This window comes from Micropterus salmoides, unplaced genomic scaffold, assembly GCF_014851395.1.
Source record: "Micropterus salmoides isolate LMB-PRFRI ecotype aquatic unplaced genomic scaffold, ASM1485139v1 Ms_hic_scaffold_19, whole genome shotgun sequence".
NCBI classification, from domain to species: Eukaryota; Metazoa; Chordata; class Actinopteri; order Centrarchiformes; family Centrarchidae; genus Micropterus; species Micropterus salmoides.
The window spans coordinates 3,431,532-3,454,244 of NW_024041039.1; the positions used below are offsets into that span (position 1 = coordinate 3,431,532).

The 22,713-nt window shown below is 41.0% G+C and overlaps 1 pseudogene; it reads right to left on the bottom strand.

Annotated features, from left to right (window-relative positions):
• LOC119910983 overlaps window positions 1-21,637 on the bottom strand; it is a 31,343-nt pseudogene extending 9,706 nt beyond the window's left edge.
• Window positions 21,638-22,713: the final 1,076 nt, after the last annotated feature.

Below are 22,713 nucleotides of genomic sequence, written 5' to 3' on the forward strand. Positions count from 1 at the left end.
AAAGCAGTAGCCAGCGAGACCGTGTTTGGTAACCACTGACCGCAAAGTCAAGGACGCTAGAGAGGTAACTGCATAATTTGCACAGGATTGCCTTGTAGATAAAAAAAAAAACACAACAGTGTAACTGTCTACATGTAACTAGAGAAGGCCGTCCCACCAATTTGTTTAAACATTAGGCATCTGTGACAAAGTATCTAGCTACCTACGCAGAGACAATGCTGCATGCACGTACAACAGATCCCCATGGTCCAACACAGATAAAAAGGTGGCTTGAACAAGTTTGTTTCTAGTGATGAACCCGTAGAATGTGTTGCACATGCTGAAACAGTGTGTACTTGTTCTACTGGCTCTGGGTTAGTTATTATTAATCACAATTCATTCTTTCCATTACAACCTCTCGTACTTCTTTTAAAGTACACTTCACTTATTTAATAAAATAATATCTTCTGTGGCTCTGTGGCGACCAAAAAGTTACTGACAGCCAACACTACAGCACACCGGCCTCTAAGTCCTCCTGGTTAAACCATGAGGCGTTTTATTACAACATGCATCCACATGCGTTGTTGAAAATACCAGTTTTAGGTGGGTGACAGCATCCTGCCGGACAGGACAGCGCAGTACAGGACTCGCTCTAACTGAGGTCCGACACTTTCATGGCTGCGCTCCATTGTCTGTAATGCAAAATGAGTCGTTTACTAGCTTTTTTTTTGGCTGTATTTTTCTATGTTATGGTCAAAGCTTTTCCTGGGGCACTTCTAATAAATACAGTCGCTAGCCAGAGAGGTTGAAAGTAGAAGTACTATTTATTCTCTTTCCAAAACCTAAAATAAATCCAGAAAAATGCCGGCTGTGGATTGTTCCTAATGTAATGTTAGTTAGCTAACGCTAGCTAACTTACTATTAATGGAATTCCAAACATATTGCATGTAACCCTGGACTCAGGGAGACTGTGTAAACAGTCAAAATATCTCTGTTCTCTGTGTTATCCAGACAGTATATAGCGTTATAAAGCCCTACCGTTCTGCTTTTTAATGACTGTAATGAAGTATAGTGAGTATAGTGAACAGTAGTGAACAGAGACCTACCCAGCTGTACAGGAGCAGTGCTGATCCTTAATATCAATTCAATTCAAATTAGCTTTATTGGCATGAATGTGTAACAACAGTATTGCCAAAGCATCATACAAACTACATAAGAACAATCAACCCCATATATTTATTAAACAAGTAATTAAAGCGTAAGCGTGTGTGTGTTAAAAAAAATTAATTAAAAATTTAAATAAAATAAATAATGAATGAAACAGTAAGCGTGTGTTGTTAAAAAATAATATAGTAAAAATTAAAATAAATAAATAAATAAAACAGTAAGCGTGTGTGTGTTGTTAAAAAATAATATATAAAAATTAAAATAAAATAAATAAATAAAACAGTAAGCAAGTATGTGTGTTAAAAAAATTATATATTAAAAAATAAAATAAATAAATGAAACAGTAACGTGTGTGTATATTAATAGACAAAAAATTACAAAAATAATGAATTGATTAAAAAAAAAGAAATGTAAAAAAGAAATCAGTATCAAATGTAAAAACAAAACAATTACTAAAATATCAAACAATCAAAATAATAATAATTTGAAAATTTGTACAATTATTTGTTAGTCTGAGGTTCCACTGGTTGTCCTCACTTCATCGCATGAGGAGACATATTTTGGAGCAATTATTTCACATTTGGGCATTTCTCCCAGTAAATTTAGATAGAGTAAAAATAGAGTTTTTGTGTGTCTGATATTCGAATTGAATTTGGGGTATATTTGGGAAATGTTTGCAAAGTGTTTTTGTCTTTGTGTTTTATATTTAGGGCATGAGATTAGCAGCTCTGTCTCTACCTGTCCTCTGTCACACTGGGAGCAGAGTCTCTCCTCTTGTGGTAGCCAGCTCTGTCTGTAGCGACCCTTTTCTATGGCCAGGCTGTGTTCACTCAGTCTGTATGTTGTCAACATTTTTCTTAGTTTAGGACATTTTATTGTAGTCAGGTAATTTGCCAGTGTGAATTCTCTTTTAAGGGTCAGATAACATTGTAATTAATTAATTAATTAATTAATTAATTAATATCATTGCCCTCTTTCTCAACAGTCAATAATAATATGGTGGTTCACTTTTACTCTGTGATCGATAGGCTTCAGCTTCTGTCTTTATTTTTTTCACGTCAGTTTGAATCAGTCTGACAGCCTGAATTGAACCTTCAAATGCAAGATCGCTTTTTCCAAAAATTAGACAATATTTCTCTGGGGAGTGAAGCAACAGACTGTGGCAGCGCCGTGATAAAAGTCCGACAACTCCGACAGCGTGTCGGACTTAGCAACAGTAACTAAGGGGGGCGAAGGGTCAATTGAACCCGGGCCTCTCCCGACCAAAGGCATGTGTCTTATCCACCATCGCATGATTCATTCAAAAAAGCCGAGCGTAAAGGAGTCTTCTTTTAATTTCTTAGTTGTAAGTTAACGGTTAGGTTATAATGGGTATGATACGCTGATGGTAGCTTTGCAAAGGTCAGATGGGATCATTCAGTCGACATAAATAAACTGGATTTACACGTCAGTTGACTTCGCTTGACTTGTATCCGGACCTCAGTTGATGTCCTGAAAACTAAAGTGGTAAAAGTAAAGTGGAACCAAGGAAGCCGTCTTGAGTGTGTTTTCCATTTATATCAAGTTAAACTTCTTTGAAGAAATTTTACAGACACCCGTTTTGTAAAAGTAACTCGGTAAAAGTAATACTTTTGTAAAAGTATTACTCTCGGGGATGTTATTCATTGAAGTGTGCTGTCAAAACTCGTTCTCAGACAATGCTGTAACTCATTAAAAGGAAATGACAGTTGTGGTGCTTTGTGTGAATCAGGCGTGCCTCAAGTTGCTCAGTTCACCAGGATGATTCAGGCCGTGTCCTATAATTTACTCACTGTAAATTGTAAATCTAAATAGCTGCTGAATGAGAGAATCATCTTAAATACTTTATCTAGGTCAGGCCTGAGCAGGAATAATTTGTCTGTTGAGGTGGTCACAGACTTCTGTTGAGACAGCGTGAGCCGGCAGATGTGCATGTGGTTCCTGAGGTGGCGGTGTTAAACGCGCCACCGCCTGCGGGCAGCCACAAAAAGCCCTTACAGAAAGTCTCTGATGTGCAATTACCTTCTAAAGTTTGTCTGGGAGGACGGCCAGCGCATCGTAACGTCTGCTGCTCTGCTGTGAACACGGAGACTGTTGCAATGGCGACAGACGGCCCGACCCCGACAGAGCACCGGGACTGACATCATTTACCAGCAAGTGAAATTACCCCATTCGAGGGTTAATGTGACCGGCGCGTGGACAGAACAATTCACACTCGTCTGCGGGAGGTGCTTGAATTATTTCATTGAATTCATGGACAAAACCAGGTCCGTGAATTTTAATCCAATATTTTAATCTGATAACTTTTCATTTAAAAAGCTCATACTTTTACAATTTCTAATAAAACAGAACAAATTTCCAATCTGAAATCCCATTAGTGATTAAATGCGGCACTAAGAGAGACAGACACACATCATCAGAGGCTTGACTATCTGTACAAACCACCAGGACTACAAATGCTACTTATAATAAAAACTACAGTGCTTAGCGAAGTTTCCTACTCTGGCTATGACAATAATTTATTCCAGTGGGAGCGGACAATGCAGATTAGATCCTCTGCGACAGTGTAAGTACAGTATATATGCATTTTATTTCACAATATCAATCTGTGTATCATGATGTCGTAAATAATATAGTATAGTAAACGGAAACGTCATGTCGTTGACGCCATGTTACCCAACCCCAAAGTCCCAGTTTGACAAAACAATCTTAACTCGAGGTCAAAGTAGGGATGGGTATCGAGAACAGGTTCCAAGTTGAAAGCTTTTCAAATTTCCAAGAACTGTGGATTTATTAAGACCCCGCGTTTGGATTCTGCTTCTCGGTTCCTAACTTTGTGCATATCTCAGCTCCTGATTGAACTGCAGTGAGCATTTTACAGTCTTATCTGCCGGGACCTGCTACGCCGACCCAACCTCATGTCATTTGTTACATCAACAAACCGTGAAGAAGAGAGAGAGACTACTTTCACGGAAGCCATGAAGGGGAGGATGAGCAAAGAGGAGGATGAAGGTCACAGAACGCTGATTAGATCTGTGGTGAAGGAATCAGAACCGAGAGTCCATAAGAACTGCATTCGAGAATCAGAACTGATTAAATTAAAACGATAACCAAAGCCAGGTCTAAGTCCATCCCATATCAGGACTGCGAGGTGCGGCTGAAAGCTCCGGAAAAGGATATTTTGAAGAAGAATGGACTTTCACATTCAATTACAAAAGGACACTTTAATTTGAGAGCAGTGGGAGAACTGCAGGGAAGAGGTTTTACTCTCGAGATACCATCTTCTGTTAATTCCCAACAGTTAATTCATTAATGTTGTCGTTTAGCGAAGAAGATTCTAGTTTAATTAAAATACTGTCCTAGATTTTATGCAGTGGTTTTGCTCTGCAGACACTGTCCAGGGTTCAAATCTCACTCAAGTCAACATGCTTGATTAGGGAACACAATTTATTGTCTACAGAAATTTTTATCTATTGCTTTGTGTCACAACCCTGGATTTTGAGAAATCCTGTAATGCTGTAGGGCACCAGGGGTAAACACACCCACCCAGCGGTGTTAGATCATGCTTCCCATGAAAGTACCTGTACTGTACAGCCAAAGCCCTGCTGTCAGCAAAGATATCTGCTAACGTGACAGCAGCAGATACAGGTGCAAGTTTTTGCAGGCACGAATACGTCTTAATAGTTTTGCCAGTAAGAATTGAGAGAGTTTTTCATTTACGTACATCTGCACTGAGTTTAGAAAATTGACAGGCCTGAGCACGTACAGGTAGAAACTGGAGAGGCTTAGTTCAAAAGACAGAGAAGCTAGAGACCCACGGACTGTTGATCTGTGGAAAACATCTTAGAAAACAGTTAGGTTCCTCCGTTGTCTTTGTAAATTTAACAAAGCATTATGAACGTTTCAGGTCTGCATGGACTTTGTTCTGTGTGCAGACTGAAATGCACTCAGGAAACTAAATTAAACTGTGCGGTTGTTTCAGGGAACAGCTGATGCTCTGTACAGAAACACAGCTGAGGTACAGAGGTTCACTTCATGATAACAACCCCTGCTGCCTGTAAACAAGAAGCAGACACATGGCAAAAGTTGGATTTTCTCCACATTTCTAAAAACGAAGGGAAACCATTGTTTGGAGGCTTAAGATCAGATTCCAAATCCTGCTTAAACCCAATGGGTGGACCGTTTCCTGTTTCACACCCTGCCTGATAATCGCACCATACAAATTACACAACAGAGACTGACAGGACATTTTAAAAGTCCCACCCTTCACTCAAAATGTGTTTTGCTTCGTGTGTCTTTGAATTTGCACATTCAAGTAAATCAAATGTGTTTTTTGGAAAAAATCAATCAGACAATGTTCACAGCAGGGTATAAAACATGTCTGGAGTGGGTCCGTAAGGTCAACTTAGACGCTACATGAACAACTATGATTTGGTTAACTGCATCCAAGTTGGATTCAAAGCCGATCATAACAAAACTGCAAAAAAAAAAAATCGCAATCAAGTGTGCAAAACACCAAAATCAACTCTGGGCAGAAAAGCACCCGACGTCATTCCCGTTTTTTTTTTTTCCATTGTCCAACCTAATGAATGGAGACACGGGCCAAAATTTGTGGTGACAGAAGTTTGCAGTTGCTTGGATTGTCCAGAGATGGAAACAAACTGACCATCATTAAGACGAAGCCCCTGGACCAGCTGGTGGTCCAACCAGCAGTGTCTCCTCTTTCTGAGGCTCTCATATGCCCACACAGACCTCCCTTTCCCTGTCTCCTGCGTGTTTGTTCACCTCTCACCCTCAAACAGTGCCAGAGCAGGCGCCCTGCGTTTGGCAAAAGACTCAGACCTGTGAGCTGTGATCAAATTTCTGCTAATATGACAGTTATTACTTAGCGGCAAACCAAAGATGTGAGATCACTGGCGCTATAATCTTAGATTAGACTGACAGGACAGCACTGCGGTGCGTTTTCGAACCCGCAAAGCGCTTTCTGTCTGATGGGGGCCTAAGCTAATACATTAAAGCGGGGGATGCTGGAAGACAGTCTGTTGCGTTTAAGCCATTTTCTCACTCATACGTGACCGTAAGTAAACAGAAAATATAAAACAGCAGAAGATTAGTGCAACATTACCGTGACCACAGAGTGACAACAATAACACGCTCCTCATCTTGATAATCCTAATATATCAGGCTTGTGTGGGGACAAAAAGTGAACAGGATTTTTGGTGCCATCTTGACAAACAGCTTCGGGATGATTTCGCTGTAAGTGTTCGTGCATGGCGGAGATTGTATGTTCATGTATAGATTGTATTCGCAAGTTTTTTCACCTGCAGCTTCTTCTCCAGGGGGAATACCTTTTCAGTCCGAACTTATATGGGATTTTTAAGACCGATATCGATTTCGATATTTGAGGATTTTAAAATCCGATACGTCAGCCGATTTTCTTTTTTTACCGTCTTTTCAGAAACACACAACATAATAAAAGATTATCCCAAATGTGTGTTGTTATGAGACCTCACCAAGATAACATAACAAAGTGCTGAACAAAAGTACAACAAAATATATTAAAGTTTTAATAAATAAGAGTCAAAACTAAAGCCCTACTTGAGACACACAGTGCAGCTGTATGACACCGCACTCTCTGACGGGCGGACATTGCTGACCACATACACTAATGTGACAGCGAACGCTCACTGCATCCGGTTCACGCAAACCAAGTGAACTGCATGTTATTTTGAATTTGTTTTAAACTCGGCAACCCTAGTCCAGAGACGATTTAGGAAAGAAATCCTGAATAGAATCCAATGGGGAAAGTCTGTAACGCCAAAGATGGCGGTTGGATGCACATGTCCCGCCCCTAGCAAGCTAATTATCTGTTTTTTAACAGCTTGTGCGTACGTAGTAAAAGCATAACCTGCGTGGAAAAACGTTTTTTAAACATTATTTTGGGGCAAAGTCATGAAACCTTTCACTGGTGATTCCATACATGCACGTTTTATGTCCTGGTGAACAGTGTAATAGAGCTCTCTCCCCATTCATTTAGACAGAGGCCTCACCTCGTTAGTCAAAAATAACAGCCTCTGAGCCGTTTCCAAAATGGCTGCTGAGCGGCGGGAACTTGCCTATATAAGGACTTAACCTAGCCTGTCGCCACAGAAAATGCACAGTTCTATGTTCATTATTAAAGTCATTTCCACACGTTTTGGTAGCCGTGAAAATGACTTGTGCTGTAAATGTGTATAGCTGTCGTTTGTGTTGTGCTTCTACAGTTACACAGGTGACTGTGTTGCCGACGCCAGAACCAGACGCCAGTGACTGCTGGTCGGATTCAGTTTCCTAAATGACGGATATCATGTTCAAACGGACAGAATGATGACAAATCTTGCACTGGAGGTGGCAGGCCTGATGTGTGTGTGTGGGCTTACCAGGACCGAGTGCATTCCCATGTAGATCCGGCTGAGACAGACCAGGAGACACCAGCAGAGGGCCAAGCTGACGCCCAGCGTGAACGGGTACTGCGGAGGAGAAAGGAGACTACAATCAACACAACCTCACACAACTGCAAGGTCTGGAGAACCCAAAGACATAAAATAAATTACAATTACATGGAATTCATAGTTTTCAGTCACGTGACATGCGCAGTGACCTGAAGGGCAAAACAACAGACCAAGATAGCAGCTCACACCGGACTCCCTCGTAGAGACGCCACAAACGCCGTTAAATTTTATTTGGATCACCTCTCAACTCAAGAAAAGATAGATATAGACACAAACTGCAAGTATCTGGCACTTGTGATCCATATACAGCACCAGCTGCCCCATCTCCGCCGTTACAAACCGCTAAGAAAACTCCACAGTACACTTGCGAACATCTTTTAAAATCGTATTCATTTAAAGTCTACAGTGCTTTGTGTGCCTCACACTGCGCTCTACGCTTCACATTGTAGCGACACATAACTAGATTTGTTAACGAGGCTCTGCGTCAGAAGCTCATATTTAAAACTCCTGCATGTCTATCGTTCTGATCTGGTGATTATAACTGTAATAAAAGGATGGTGTGTGCTGGAGTTAGCATGTACACTCAGTAACAAGCCTTCATAAAGTGCTGCAGAGATGTTGTTGATATGATAATCTGCTAATGTGTTCTCGACTCAAAGGGCCTAGTAAATATATGCTGCTTGTTGCTGTTTCCTTATCAGATGTACTTGGCCTGTAGCAGAGAGAAGGCGGGCGGGTTCACACTGCAGCTTAAAGTCAGATTCTTTTTCCCCGCATGTGACTCGGATTATTTGTTTTCTAATCAGCAGAAAACTGCAAACAGCTGCGCTGAGTCACGGTTCTACAGATATGATATAGGTCACATGATGAAAAATCTGATCCAGAGCCATGAGACCTACATGTGATGTGTAACTCAGTTTATGCCACTCGTCTGTGTGCAGCCCGTCTGAGCAGCGTCAGCATGGTGAACAAAGAAAAGGGAACCAAAACCCTGAAAAATCAATGTGTTTCAAACATGACAACCTGAGGTCTCAAAGCCTCTGGTCCACACGGTCCATCCTCGCTAACGATCATCGTGGATCAATTTTCGCATCATTTTGTCTGTAACATGTCAGAGAGAAAGCAAAGTGCCAACAACCATAATTTCCCCAAAGACGAGGGTGACATTTTTAGAAAAACATGTTTTGTCTGATCAACAACCCAAAATACAAACCTGTTCCCGTTTCCTTTCATAGGAGAGAAAGAAAAACGTCACATTTGAAATTAAATTTATTCAAACCGATCAAAGTAGTTGATCAATGTTTTGTTGATGGATCAATTCGCTGCAGCATAAACTTTCTGCAGGTTGGGAACTTTATAATAACTGTGTGTCCCCGGCTCAACAGTACGTTCAAGCTGATATCATGAGCATCTCAATTAGGGCTGCAGTTGATTAATTGATTAGTTGTCAACTATTAAAATTTATCTCCAACTATTAATCGATAAATCGCTTTGCGTCCTTTTCTTTTTAACAAAAAAAAACTTACTAATTCTCTGATCCCAGATTCTCGAATCTGAATATTTCCTGGTTTCTTTGCTCCTCTGTGACATTAAACTGAATATATTTGGGTTTTGGACTAAACACGACATTTGAGGACTTCATTTTGGGCTTTTGGGAAACGGTGATCGATATTTCTCACTATTTTATAGACCAAACAACAAATCCATTAATCAACAAAATAATTGACAGATTAATCAACAATGAAAATAATAGTTTGAGCCCTGCTTTATTTTTATCACAGTCACAAGTTTACAAAGCCTAAAGGTGACATCTTCAGATTGCTTGTTTTGTTCGACCAACACCCAAAAGCCTGAAGGTTTTCAATTAGTCTTTTTTCAATCGATTAATTAGCTCCAGTCCTGCATCAGGGCCATATCTTGTCTCCTAATTGCAATGGTTGGTTACATTAATTAATTAACTGATACCGATTAGCTGTCGACTATTAAATTCATCGCCAACTATTTTGATAATCAATTAAGAAAAAAAGTAAAACTTCTCTGATTCCCGCTTCTCAAATGCAAATTTCTTTTGTTTTCTTTTCTCCTCTGTGACAGTAAACTGAATACATTTGGGCTTTTGGACAAAACAAGACACTTGCGGACGTCACCTCGGGGCTTTGGGATACACTGGTCGACATTTGCTAACAACTAATCGATTAATCAAGAAAAAAATCGACAGATTAATCGATAAAGAAAATAATCGTTAGCTGCAGCCCTAATCACAAACACCAAACGAGTAACCGCACATCACAGAAGGAACTTTTTATGCTCTGGTCACTTTGTGTAAATAACTAAATGTACCCTTTCATAAATGTACCCTGTGCCATTCTCTCCATGTGTACAATCTATATTTTGTAGGATTGGTAATTCTGATTTGTGTATATATATAATTTTTTATTTTTTTGGTTTGTTTGTTTAATGCCTCTGCTCTGGATAATCCATTGTTATTCGGTGCATATGACAAATAAAATGACTGACATAGTTTGCACAAGGCACACTGTTTCACAAAGAGCTCTGCTTAAAGCATGACATCCCACAAAACAGCTGTGTGGAATGTAAACAGCTATTTCAGACCATGAACAATATTCTGTTTTTAACCTTACACTGTCATTTTCCCCAGTCAGGATTATCTAAACTCTTGCTTGTAAAAAAGTGTTTGCTCAAGTTGAACGTGGCGTGTGTGCACCTGATCAGCGTGGCGCCACCTCCGCCTCATTTTGAGCATAGGTGCTAAGAAGGGAGAGTTACACGACGAGTCCCACGCACCTTCACTGCGACTCCCACACCTCCGGCCTTCAGGGAGCAAAGAGTTGTTTTATGGCGCTCGATGCTCATTAACCAGAGATAATGCGCTGTTTTACGGTGGAGCCCCATTTCACAGTCATTTCCAGGGAATCTGCCTGTGACGCGACTAAAACAGCTGCAAATATCGCCAAGATTTAAGACTTCATCTGTGAGGGAGCTGGCTCACCTCACTACCTTACACACAAACACATTTTATAGAGGTTTAACAATAAGCATGTTCTCTCTATACTGAGCTGTATACAAATATTCAAAACCATATAGTAAAAATGCATTAATTAAAGGCTAATACTGTCTTTATTGTACAATATCGTCCGGCCTGGGGCATCATCAAGGCACCAACAGTGATTCATAAACAAAATTTAGCTTCTTCTTTTTCAAAGCGCACAACCTCTCTATTTGCATTTTATGAACTCCTGCTGTCCTAGTAGTCAGCCTGTAACGTGACACGTTTTCTAGTCCAGTTTATCCATCCACTTAGTGTTTTACTGAACAAATGTATTTCTGAAATAACTTTTGTGCCAGACTGAAAGAAATAATTTCTCATATTTGTCACAATGATTTAGCCATTTTGATCCAGAGCGTGCAGACACACGCGTCTTACTCGAGGACAAAACACAACACAGCAGCCAGAAACATGTGTCTGGTTACAACAGACAGATAAACTCCTGTGAGACTCCCCTACAGGTGTCTCTCTGAGCACCCGGCTGCACTTTAAAGTGTCACAGAGGGAGATTTTGGTTTAGAAACCGGCATCTTTAAGTGTGGACATGCTCAGACCGATGCTGTGTGATGCTGTGGAAACCACCAGTGGAGATGTTGTCCAACTGGCGTCCTCTGTCACCGGGTCCCACGGCCATATTTGCATACTCGCCTGTGGCCTTGTGCCTGTAACCACGGCGGTAGCCTCATGCAAAGTTTTATGGACTCTGTGCTTTTATTTGTGTGGCTTGTGGTTCTCTGCACACTGCTTATTGACTGTTAGCCTCAGTGCAGAGTTTGCTCTGGGCTCCCTCACGTAACATACATACATACATACAGCCTGACCACACTGCTGCCAGGGTGTGCTGTTTGACTTTCAACACTGCCAAGATCCACACAAATCAAAGTTGTAAATATCCTTCTTAAGTTGGAAGTCGATAAGAAGACAAAGCCCTCGCCTTATTATTAATAACGGCAGGGCAGGCAGGGACGGTCGTTTCACACAACCTCGTACAAATAAGTTAGAAGAGAGCCGCAACGTAAGCTGCGGCGACAGGCTGCAATTTCTTTTCAGCACATAAATCTGAACATGCATCAGATATTTTAAAGAAATGGACCTCTCTTCTCAGATTTCAGCCCCCTAATGTCATGAAATCCTGAAACTACTGCAGCTCTTTAAACTGTACTGCTACTGAAAAACAAACTTTCCTTCTTTTGAACACAACAGATGTTTCAGGTTGATATTCATCTACACTTTGAATTAAAACACAAGGTGTAGTGTTAAACTCATTTATGCGTGCAGGAAAAGCTTCCCACCTAATGTTCCTGCTCAAGGGAGGAAGTCTCACACAAAGCCTGTTTACTGTAATGTTTTCTGTTCTGGCTCTGCTGGACAACATAACAAGGACGTACATCAGACAATGTGCTAGGACCATGAACTGATGCCCCATTTTACTGCTCTGATTTTTCTTCACAATTTCTTTGCCTTTTAGTCCATCTCCTTTTTTATCCTTCTTCCTCCCCATCTTTTTTCTGTACAACCCCCTCTTCTCTTATCAACGCTTTCTTCATCTACTCTTGTCTCCTCTGATTTAGTCCAATCTTTTCCTCTACTTCCTCCCTCCCTCCATCCTGCTTTCCTTTCCTTGAACTGCTCTTTCCCCTCCCTTACCTAACTCTTACCAGCATCTTCCATAGTGAGACATCTGGCTCGTGTTACTATCTGGGCTGGAAGAGGTTGGTGGGATGGGAGGAGGACCGTCTGACTGTGGCCCGTCAGCAGGAAAGCTCACAGAGCAGCTACAGCGAGCAGCAGGGGATGTGAAGTACAAACCCTGGCATCTGTGTGAAGGCGCTGACGTCCCCCCTCTGGTCTTTTTTTGAGTTAATAAATGATGCGTAGTTATTTCATTACACTCTCAACTGATCCCGGTTCCAGGGAACTACCAGTAATCCTGTAATCTAAAAACCACAAAAAATGTGCAGAAGAATTATGACATTGCTTGGTAAACCAACGCCCACGAAATCCAGGGAAACGACAAGCTGAGCCCCCACCACCCCGATATGTAAATGCAGAAATCAACTGAAGTGTGGACAGACACACAAAGTCCTTTCAGGCAAGTCCTGCCACTCGGCAATGCCTCATTTTGCACTAACAAGACCCGGCCCCTATCTGAATGAATGGGCAGAGAGCCAGAACTGCACTTTCACTTGTCACCAGGACTTAAAAACTGCATGTATAGAATCACCAGGAAAATCTGATAAAAAACGCTGAAAATGTTTGATAACTTTGCCCCAAAATGATTTTTTCCCCACTGGTTATACTTCCACTATTCATGCGTCACTACTGTGATCTTAGCCTGTGGGACTACGGATGGAAATTAGCTTGTAGCTACAATCCGACATGTTTACATGCCTGTATTCCATGTTTGTTCATTAACATGTACTGTCCCAATCACATAAATAAGTAAATTAAATTACTATCGTCAGTGGCGGCTGGCCAATAGAGGGTGGAAAGTGTTTTTATCTTTATTTTTAAAATAAACATTTTTGAAATAAACAGTAATTACTTTTTTTAAGCATATGTGTGTTTAAAATGCACAATAATATATAAAATACAGGCTAAATAATTATGGTTGGGGAGGAAATTAGCTTCCTGCTCATCCATTTACATTTATTCATTTAGCTGACGCTTTTATCCAAAGCGACTTACAACTGCTATACATGTCAGATGTCGCACGCCTCTGGAGCAACGAGGGGTTAATAGTGCGTTTCATTTGACATGGGAAGTTGGAATTTCCGAGTTCAAAGTTCAAAATTTCAAAGGGAACGCCCCCGGATGCAACATTATTTATCAAACCGGGTCAGACTTGATTAATTTAGCGCGAGGAGGATACACACATGACAACGTCCTGTTTTCAAAATAAGGCGTCTGTACAGGATGGAAATGAGATTAATTGGATTATATTCGCAGAAAGTATAAAACATATTACATGTGTCCATTAAAAATAAATGGACACATGTAATTCACTTTACCGGACTCTCCAAATCCTGTGGGAAACACTGAGGAAAAAGCACATTTTGACTATTTAGTTTATGCAGTGGTAAAAACAAAAATGGCGAAAATGTGAATGTACTTTGTTCGCTGTTCAGCAAATTTTTTCATTATATTTAGTTTCGGCTTCGGCCAAGAATTTTCATTTCGGTGCATCCCTAAAGACAACTAAAAACGAGGACATAAGTCAGACTTGAAGTGCAGTTTTATTATTTAGAATTTTAACGTTTGAATCCCGTTTTTTGTCCCATTTAGGGAGAAGCTAAAGAAGGACGTTTGAGGCCAAAATAAATGAGAGCATTACGTCAACAAAGTGAGACAGCCTTATTGGTCGTTCCACAGAAGCAGGTCAGCAGTTTTTAAGACGTTGAATGAGGATTGTTTTATTCCAAGCGTTAAACAACACATGAACAGATTCTTGCTTTTCAGAGCTTTTTTTTTTTTTTTTTTTTTTTTTTTTTTTTTTAAAATGGTGCCCCTGAGGAGGAAATGAGAAACACTAAATCAGTCTTATCTTGGGAGTCCCTCGCTCGAAGCTCATGGGTCGGCTCTCTTATCTCCTGCTCTGGCAGACAGACGGGGAGGCAGAGTGCCGTAAATCAATCTCTCCTCCGCTCTCGTCTATTGTGATTCAACTAAACACAATGCAGGGATCCCACACATTTTCATAATTCTGGGCTTTTTGTTTCCCACCCACATCCCAAGTAATGATGTCTGTTGAACATGAAGCAACTTCTTGGAGATTTTAACTTGGCATTATGGGGGATTGTACTGAAACACAGGATTAACAGCACCTGTAATCAGCGCAGTGTCCTTGAACAATACTGACCTACAACTGCAGATAATCAGCAAGGGAAGTGTTGAAACGTTGCCCGGGCCGTTATGCAAGTTTTGTCATTTCACCAGTTTGATTTAGGGCTGCAACTAACGAGTATTCGATTAATCTGTCGATTATTCAAACAAATAATCGACTATTCAGATTATGAATCGCAAAATAATAATAAAATGCCTCTTATTTAGGTTTTAAATTAAGCTTGAGGTTGTTTCAGGCATGTGCCAATTAAAATTTAAGACAATAAAATGAATACTGCTTTCAAAAATACATCTTTTAATGAACCTTTCTGCTGTAGCAACAGAAAGTTCCACTGAAATAAAGTCCTGTCGTGGGCCAAACAGGTAAATAACAATAAGAAATAACTGTGTGTGTGCAGCGCTGTGCGAGCAGCTCAACAGCTGATCAAGCCCCCGACATACTTGCTTTTTAACAATGAATAAGCATAGACAGGCGGTGTCGACGCAAATGGGCATTGTTCACATACTTGTCTGTGTACTTTGCGTGTACCTCGAGGATTAAACGTGAATCCACTAGGGGGCAGATCAGAGCCGGATCATCCCTCGCCGACGCCATATATCTTTCTTAACAACATCCGAATTTGCATGGCGACACTCCAAGAGGTTATGATTTTAATTATAACTTCACGGACTACTTTTGCCGAATTTACAAGAGAGGACTAATAATAACAAGTGGACAGAGTTCACAGAGTTTACAAAGTTTCTAACTCCACAACATACAAAACTCGTGATTTCTTTAAGGGAGTCTGGGGCGGATTAGCTGCCACCTCACGCACAGTCAGGAGAACTGTCTAACTTCTAATCCGCCATTTACAAAGAATGAAATTGTCAGGTGTTCTGTGCTCTTGTGCACTCGGCAGGAACATGTTTGCCAGATGTAAACGTTGCCATGAGCGATGCATCATTTATGATTGTAAAGTCAGGGCACATCTGTGTTTTTATTTAATTTACTGTTCACATCGCTTAACGCCTGTAAGCTGACGGTGTGGCTTAGGCCCAATGACTTCATGAACTAATTGATTATTAAAAGTGTTGGCAAGTAATTTAATAAACAATTTTTTTCATCTTGAAAACATGGTTATAATTAGTATTAACGTACGCCGATGGGACACAATGACTCGTCAATAAAATGTCAGAAAATAATGAAACATTTTGATTGTGTCAAAGTTTTTAAATTGTAGTTAAAATAGAAAGAAAACCACATATTTTTGAGGCTGAAACCAGCAGTTATTTGGCATTTTTGTTGGACTTTTCTGGACTAAATCAATAAACCAACTTCTTGTTTCAGCTCTACGATGAAGAGCAGCAACCTGCCATAAAAAATAAAAACTTTACTGAGGAGCACGATAAGTGTCCACAAACTGGTTTTCTTTGTCTCATAGTTCTTTGAGAATCAAATGAACTTCCTGCAGCTTGTTGACCACGTCGCTCACTGTGTGCAGATGCACTGAAAGACAATGGAAGTGGACTACGCAGACTTTCTGTTGGCTTTAAACAGACTGGACACAATGGGAGGGTTGTTCCTCCTGAGTGAATGGCAGGAGATGAAGGAAAGAACAACACAGAACGGCTTGTTAAAACAGAATTCCCGCAGGCGTGGTGTTATTTAGAGATGTACCAGAGACGGGGATCGGTCGGGTTTTTTTCAGCCGGACATCAGTCTCACGTATCTGATCCTGTGACACAAGGTTGAACGATGAAATGAAAGTTTGTTGGCCTTTCAAGCTAGATAACGGTTATTTATTTACATGCACACACAGGAAATAAATCTGCAGTGAAGTGCGACTGAATTACACATCTGGGGCCGTATTACAGAAAGTTCCCATCTTAAGTCTTAAAGGGGACCTTTTGTGCTTTTTCATATTTTCTGGCATTTCTCTAATGTTAAAATGTCAGATGTTCATGTTTAACATGGTCAAAGCTTCAAATAATGAGTTTAAAGTATTTAAAAGAAATCCCTGTGAGCCAAAACCTCAGATATCTTCCTGTTCTGAACGCTCTGTTTTAAACAGCTTTTTCTACTATGATGTCATTCAGAGCCGGTGTAGGTACCACATGTGCTCGGGTGGTTAGATCTGCTCGGCTGCGCCTGTCGCCATGTGTCCCTGAGCAAGACACTTAACCCCTAGTTGCTCCAGAGGCGTGCGACCTCTGATATGTATAGCAATTGTAAGTCGCTTTGGATAAAAGCGTCAGCTAAATGTAATGGATATAGTTTTAACGGGTCCTCGGATAAACTACGGAGACCCAAGAGCCGTTAACATTAGCTGTGTATTAATGTAACAACGCTAATGTTAGCTGCCGATCAAGATAAGCTAACTGTAGCTAACTTAAGCTACTCGGACAAACTACATAGTGCCCCGGTTATAAATGTAGGTCTCAGATCTGCTCAGAGTCTTTATTAAATATTTTTTCTTTTATTTCACATTTACTTTGGCGATATGGAAATAACGTACACACACACACACGTTAGCTTAAGTAGATCGGCAGCTAGCGTCGCAACATTTATTCACCTTAAAGAGACAGGAGCATCTACAGCTTGTTTCAGACAGATGCTGGAATGAGGGCCTGCATGAAGAGCCAGCATAAGATAGAAAAATCCTTCTTTTGAACTTTGAATCATACAAAGCTGCCATAGAGGAGTCACAGAACTGCAATACAAGGCTGGAAATGCAGTATAACAGGTCTCCCTTAAGTTAAGGTTTTTCCCAGTTTGGTATTACAGAAGCAAATCCTAACTAACTTTAGGGTTCCTATCTTATCTTACTTCATCCTGTCTTATCTCAGGTTAGGGAATCCTAAACACTCAATCCAACATCGCTTATCAACGTTTATGTCTGTTACCTAGCAACCGATGCCACTTTTCATTTATTTCTTAACGATCTCCTTCTATCAAAGACCTGCATTTGGATACTTTTGTTACATCAAGCCATTACATTATGTTTTATAATGAGACATTATCCAGCGTTACATCGCCTACAGCCTTTCCACATCGGTAGATCAGTGAATAAGTTCCGCTTGTTGACGTTTTATTGATTTTGTAAAAGCAATAAAAGAGCAGCCATGTGGATTAAACGAGTTAGCAAACACTACCTGGTGGAAAAGTAAATGTTAGGACAGCTTAACAGTTTTCCTAAAGTTAGGAGAGTTTATTTATATATTTAAGTTAGGATGCTTCTGTTATACACTTTTCCTATCTTTAGTTAGGAAAGGAGCATTGACTTAGGAACGATTTATCTGTAATGGCCTTTTTCCTAAATCAGTTCCTAACCCTTATTACCATGGTTACCAAGCAGTTAGGAGAGGATCTGCAGGTTAGGAAGTTTCTGTAATACGGCCTCAGTTGTTTCAATTAAATTTAAAAGATGTTGTACCTCGATGCCGCGGCTCCAACCCTGATCGGCCTACTGCAAGTGGAGACCAGTAGTCCATCTTTATAAACAAGTCTAGAAGGAGTCAACAAATCTGTTCCTACAGCTGCCCGGGCTCCTGTCACAGTTTCCACGGGGCCAACTGCACATTCATTGTTAATGGCGCTGCTTGAGAGGACAAAGTCTCAGTGATCTAGTATCAAGAGTTGGCACACTCGCTAGTTGTAGCACGGCATGCAGGAGAGGTTGGGGGGGGTATCAGATGTTTACACGAGCTACACTTACCCTATAGCTATACTGATCCCACTCTCCGGTATCTACAGCGACAAAATATATGCAGGCTGTTTAAATTTATTTAGAGTCAATGTATTGTGCCGTTACCCCGACGAATGCTAATTCATTCATTCAACCATACATTCTTGTATCGCCATACACGCTGGAAAATATGAAAGAAGAACCTGCAAGTGTTTCTGGCTTCGGAGCCGCAGTGGTGGACAGTGACTACGCATATTTACTCGCGTACTGTACTTAAGTACTTGTACTCCACTACATCTCAGTGGGACTACATTTATCTGACAGCTTCAGTTACTTTACAAACGAAACATATAAAAGATTTTTAAAAACATGTTTTGTGATAACTTAAGCCAGTGGTTCTCAAGTTGGGGTCTGGGCACCCCCAGGGGTCCTTGAGGGGTTTCCAGGGGGTCCCCAGCAAAAAGGATAATCGTTTATGTTCACTACAATTCCATCCGTAACACAATTACTGTTTTGGTCACGAGTTTCATACACTTATTGTAATACATACCAATCATCCACCCCTCCAGGACTCTGAGGCAACGCCCCCCAACCCAAACACTCCCCACGTAGCCCCATCCCTTTACAGCACATACTGTCAATATTTTGCATTTCACTGCACAAACCCATTCTTACATATTCGTTATGATTCCTTTATATTTTTTATATCTTGTAATTTTTTTTACTTTATATTTGTATAAGTCACCAAAGACAATTCCTGGTTAACCTACTTGGCTAATTTTCATTCCAAAAGCAAAAATCCTATAAGATGGGGGACCCTGGGAGAAAATCTTATCAAACAGGGGTCCGTGGTCGGACATGCGTCAGTTTAGGGTTCCTTGACATGAAAAAGTTTGAGAACCACTGACTTAAAGTACAGCTAGTACATTCGTTGATTGACAGAAATTTAATTGGAAACTGTTTTGATGATCAGTTTTCATGTGAAGAGTTTCTGATTTTCCTTTTGATTATTTTACAGTATTTTCAATTAGTTTAAGGTTTGGATCGACAAATCAAGCATTGTGAAGGTATCAATTTGGTATCTGGGCGATTGTGACAAGACTTCTCACCATTTTCAGAATGTTTACAATCGATTAGTGGAGAAAATATTCAGCGGAAAACAGTAATTAATTGCAGTGTGATACAAAACAGTTCAACCTCAACAACTACAACAGTAAAATCCTGCTTTTACATTAATAACAAAGTATTAATAACAAAATATATATCAACCTTATCTTCAGATGTTAAGTTTAACTGGCATGTTGTTTCAATGCTGCAAACTTTTGTACCATTAAAGAAACAAGATGTCACAAACCTGAGCGGCTGTTTGTCATGTTCATGGGCAGAGAAAAGGAGAAAGAAGAAACCGTGTCAAGAATTTGTTAAAGTTACTGATCAGTGCACGTTGTGGGGTCAGTTTAAAGCTGATTTTTGGACAGTGCACATTTGTTTCTTCTATATTTACATCCCAATGCATGTTTTCTTATTGTGCAAATAAACCTTTTCTCAAAGCACTTGTTAGTTAAATCATTTTGCATAACATTTTTAACATATTAAGCTTTTTTTTAAAGTGATGGAGACAACAACAGTCATTTTTTGTCCCCAGCATAAATGACACCTATGATTCAGTTAATTTTACAAAAAGCACGAGCACCAAAGGATTTTTCATTCAGATTTATCAGCATGGAAAAGGAATTAAAGGCCTGTCCCATATAAAGGCAGGGTGAATTCAGTGATTTAAACAAATAAAAGCTGGGTTATGAACTGAAGTGTTATGATAATTTAACAGTATATTCAGCATTATTTTGTTCCCAATATGGCTTCTGATAAATATCAGACAAAGCTCTTTTGGTTGTTTCATGTTGCACAGGTTTTGTAACTAAGAAGGACAAATGTGTTTTCTGTTTATTGTCACCATTTTCAATACAGGCCAATGTTGTGAAACATAATTTCTCAGTTTCCCTCAGGAGGAGGAAGTAGCTCCTGCCAACTTCTCCTCCTGAGCTGCAGCTCATATTTCAGATTATTTCTAAACACTTTAAAATGACAGCTTATTGTAGTGAGGTGCGTTCACTGTACCTCCCACCGGCCGTAGGTCATGAAGAACAGGGAGATGGGGATGGCCGTGCCCGACATGGCGTGTGTGGACGGCATGCTGTACTCCGAGTTGTAGAACATCTCCACCTTGACCACAGGTGGTGAAGCGGGCCGGGACCACCCGATCACGTCCTTAGTGCACTGCCCCAGGTACATGACCCAGACCCACACCATGATCAGCCTCCTGCCCACGAAGGCGTCCACGTTCCACACGACGAAGGGGAAAAAGGTGATGTAGAAGAGCTCGTTGCCCAGCTCGGTTCCGAGAGTGAACAGGTAGAACAAGAACCGGTTCTCTATGAGGAACTCCTGCCCTGCGTCCCCCGTTAGAGAGTTCTTGCGGAGGGGTTTCAGCTTGCTGCTTCCCGGGGATCCCGGGACTTGATTGCCCTTCTCCGTTTCCCTCTCCTCGGACTCGGTTGACCCTAAAAAGTCCGGTCCAGCCCCGCTGTAAGCGTCCGAACCAGCGGCGGTGACCCCGGCGATGCTGCGACCGTTACTCCCCGCACCAACAGTCTCTCCCCCGGCGGCGGCAGCGGACACAACCGCTCCGTTCTGCGGAGGGTTTTCACTTTCCTCCCCGCGGTTAGGCTCGGTAATCCTCTTCCGAACACCCGCTCCTGTCGTCCCGACTTTCTCCCCTTCTCCAGCTCCGAAGTTTTCGCTCTCATTCCCCACGGCGATGTGATGCTGGCAAGCCCCGTTGTCGTGCGAGTGAGCCCGGTCTTCCTCCTTGCTGCTGCCGCTGCTGCTATCAGCGCAGACGGTTCTTGAAAACGTCCCGCGGACCCCGCAAATACGCTGAAAACGGGCTACAAGGTGGGGGTCTTGTAGATAGTGGAACAGTTCTACAAGACGGTTACTTTTCTCCATGTTCAACCCGATTTATTCACCCTCTACACTGGCTGGAAGAACGAACACGGGCTCCGCTACTTTCCTCTCCCGCCCCCGAGCAGTTGGAAGAGCTCCCCGGCTAACGTTAGCTAGCTAAGCCCGAGCATCACGGCAGAGTGCCGCTCAGAAGTGAACCGCGAACCGTTTATTTTAAACAAGTTTTAAACGGCAGGTCGTGATTTTCAAACAGATATTTAAATGTTGTTGGAGGAAAACGGATCAACCGAACGGTTCGGTTCTTGTTCGACAGCGTCCAGGTGCGTTCAGGGTCCCGCTATCTGCGTGGAGGAGCAGCCTGTAAACTGACAGATAAACACGGAGCGCGCCTGCCCTGTTGCCTTCTCGTGCTGTCGGACATCTCGCAACTCTTCATTCTGCGCCGGAGGTAGATTCAGGACCCTGGTCTTGAGGTTTTTTTTTTACTGTGAATTTAGCAACCTGGGGGCGAGTTTGCGTCCTACAATAAAATTTATTTATATGCACTAGTTTGCAATTTACAGGAAAAACTTGATTTGTATAGCACATATATTGTATATTATTGGTTATTGTTGCTTTTAAAATAGATAAACCCATTTTTCCACTTAATTGTGTGTGAATAATGGTTATTTTTTCCATCTATCTTTAAATTGTTCTTGAAACTGTGAGTAAACACATTTTCACATGTACACACCGGCCACATATGGTGCAGTGGATAAGACATATTCCTTTGGTGTGAGAGACCCAGGTTCAATTCCCCACTGTCACATGTCCACCAATGTGTTCCTGAGCAAAACACTTAACCCTTAGTTGCCCCAGAGGCGTGCGACCTCTGACATACAAAACAATTGTAAGTCACTTTGGATAAAAGCGTCAGCTAAATGAATAAATGTAAATGTACTTGGCTGTAAAATCTGATTATTTCTCTTATTCCAGGTTGTTTGGATTAAATATATTTTGACAACGTCTAGTGGTGGGTGATATTACCTTAATATTTTACCGTTTAATAAATCAACCAGCTGGTGATATTGTTAATCACCATTGTGTTAAATAACAGTCTAAAGTTAGAGAAGCTCCCTGAAGGAAAAGGAAATATCTCACCACTGTGAACTTTTCCTGGTCAATATTTTGCACATAATTTTAAATGTACTCGTTTGGTAGACGCTTTAAGGTTCTTCATTTATCTTTCTTTATATTACTTACTATGCTTATTGTTAGGCCTATAAGCCAAGGTAAATTTCTTGTATGTGAAAACTTACTTGGCAAGTAAGATCAAGCCCACATGCCCAAGACCCGAGTTTCTTTACCTGACCACTTTTTGATACAAAAGACACAAGCATTGAGGTGCAAACACAGCCTTATTAAAGACTCAGCATTTCTCTATCTGAATTTTTAATCATCTGTATAGGCCTAATAAAAACCTTGAGGCATAACCCCAGTATTTTACAAAATCTTGGCTTCAGCCCTGCAATTAAAC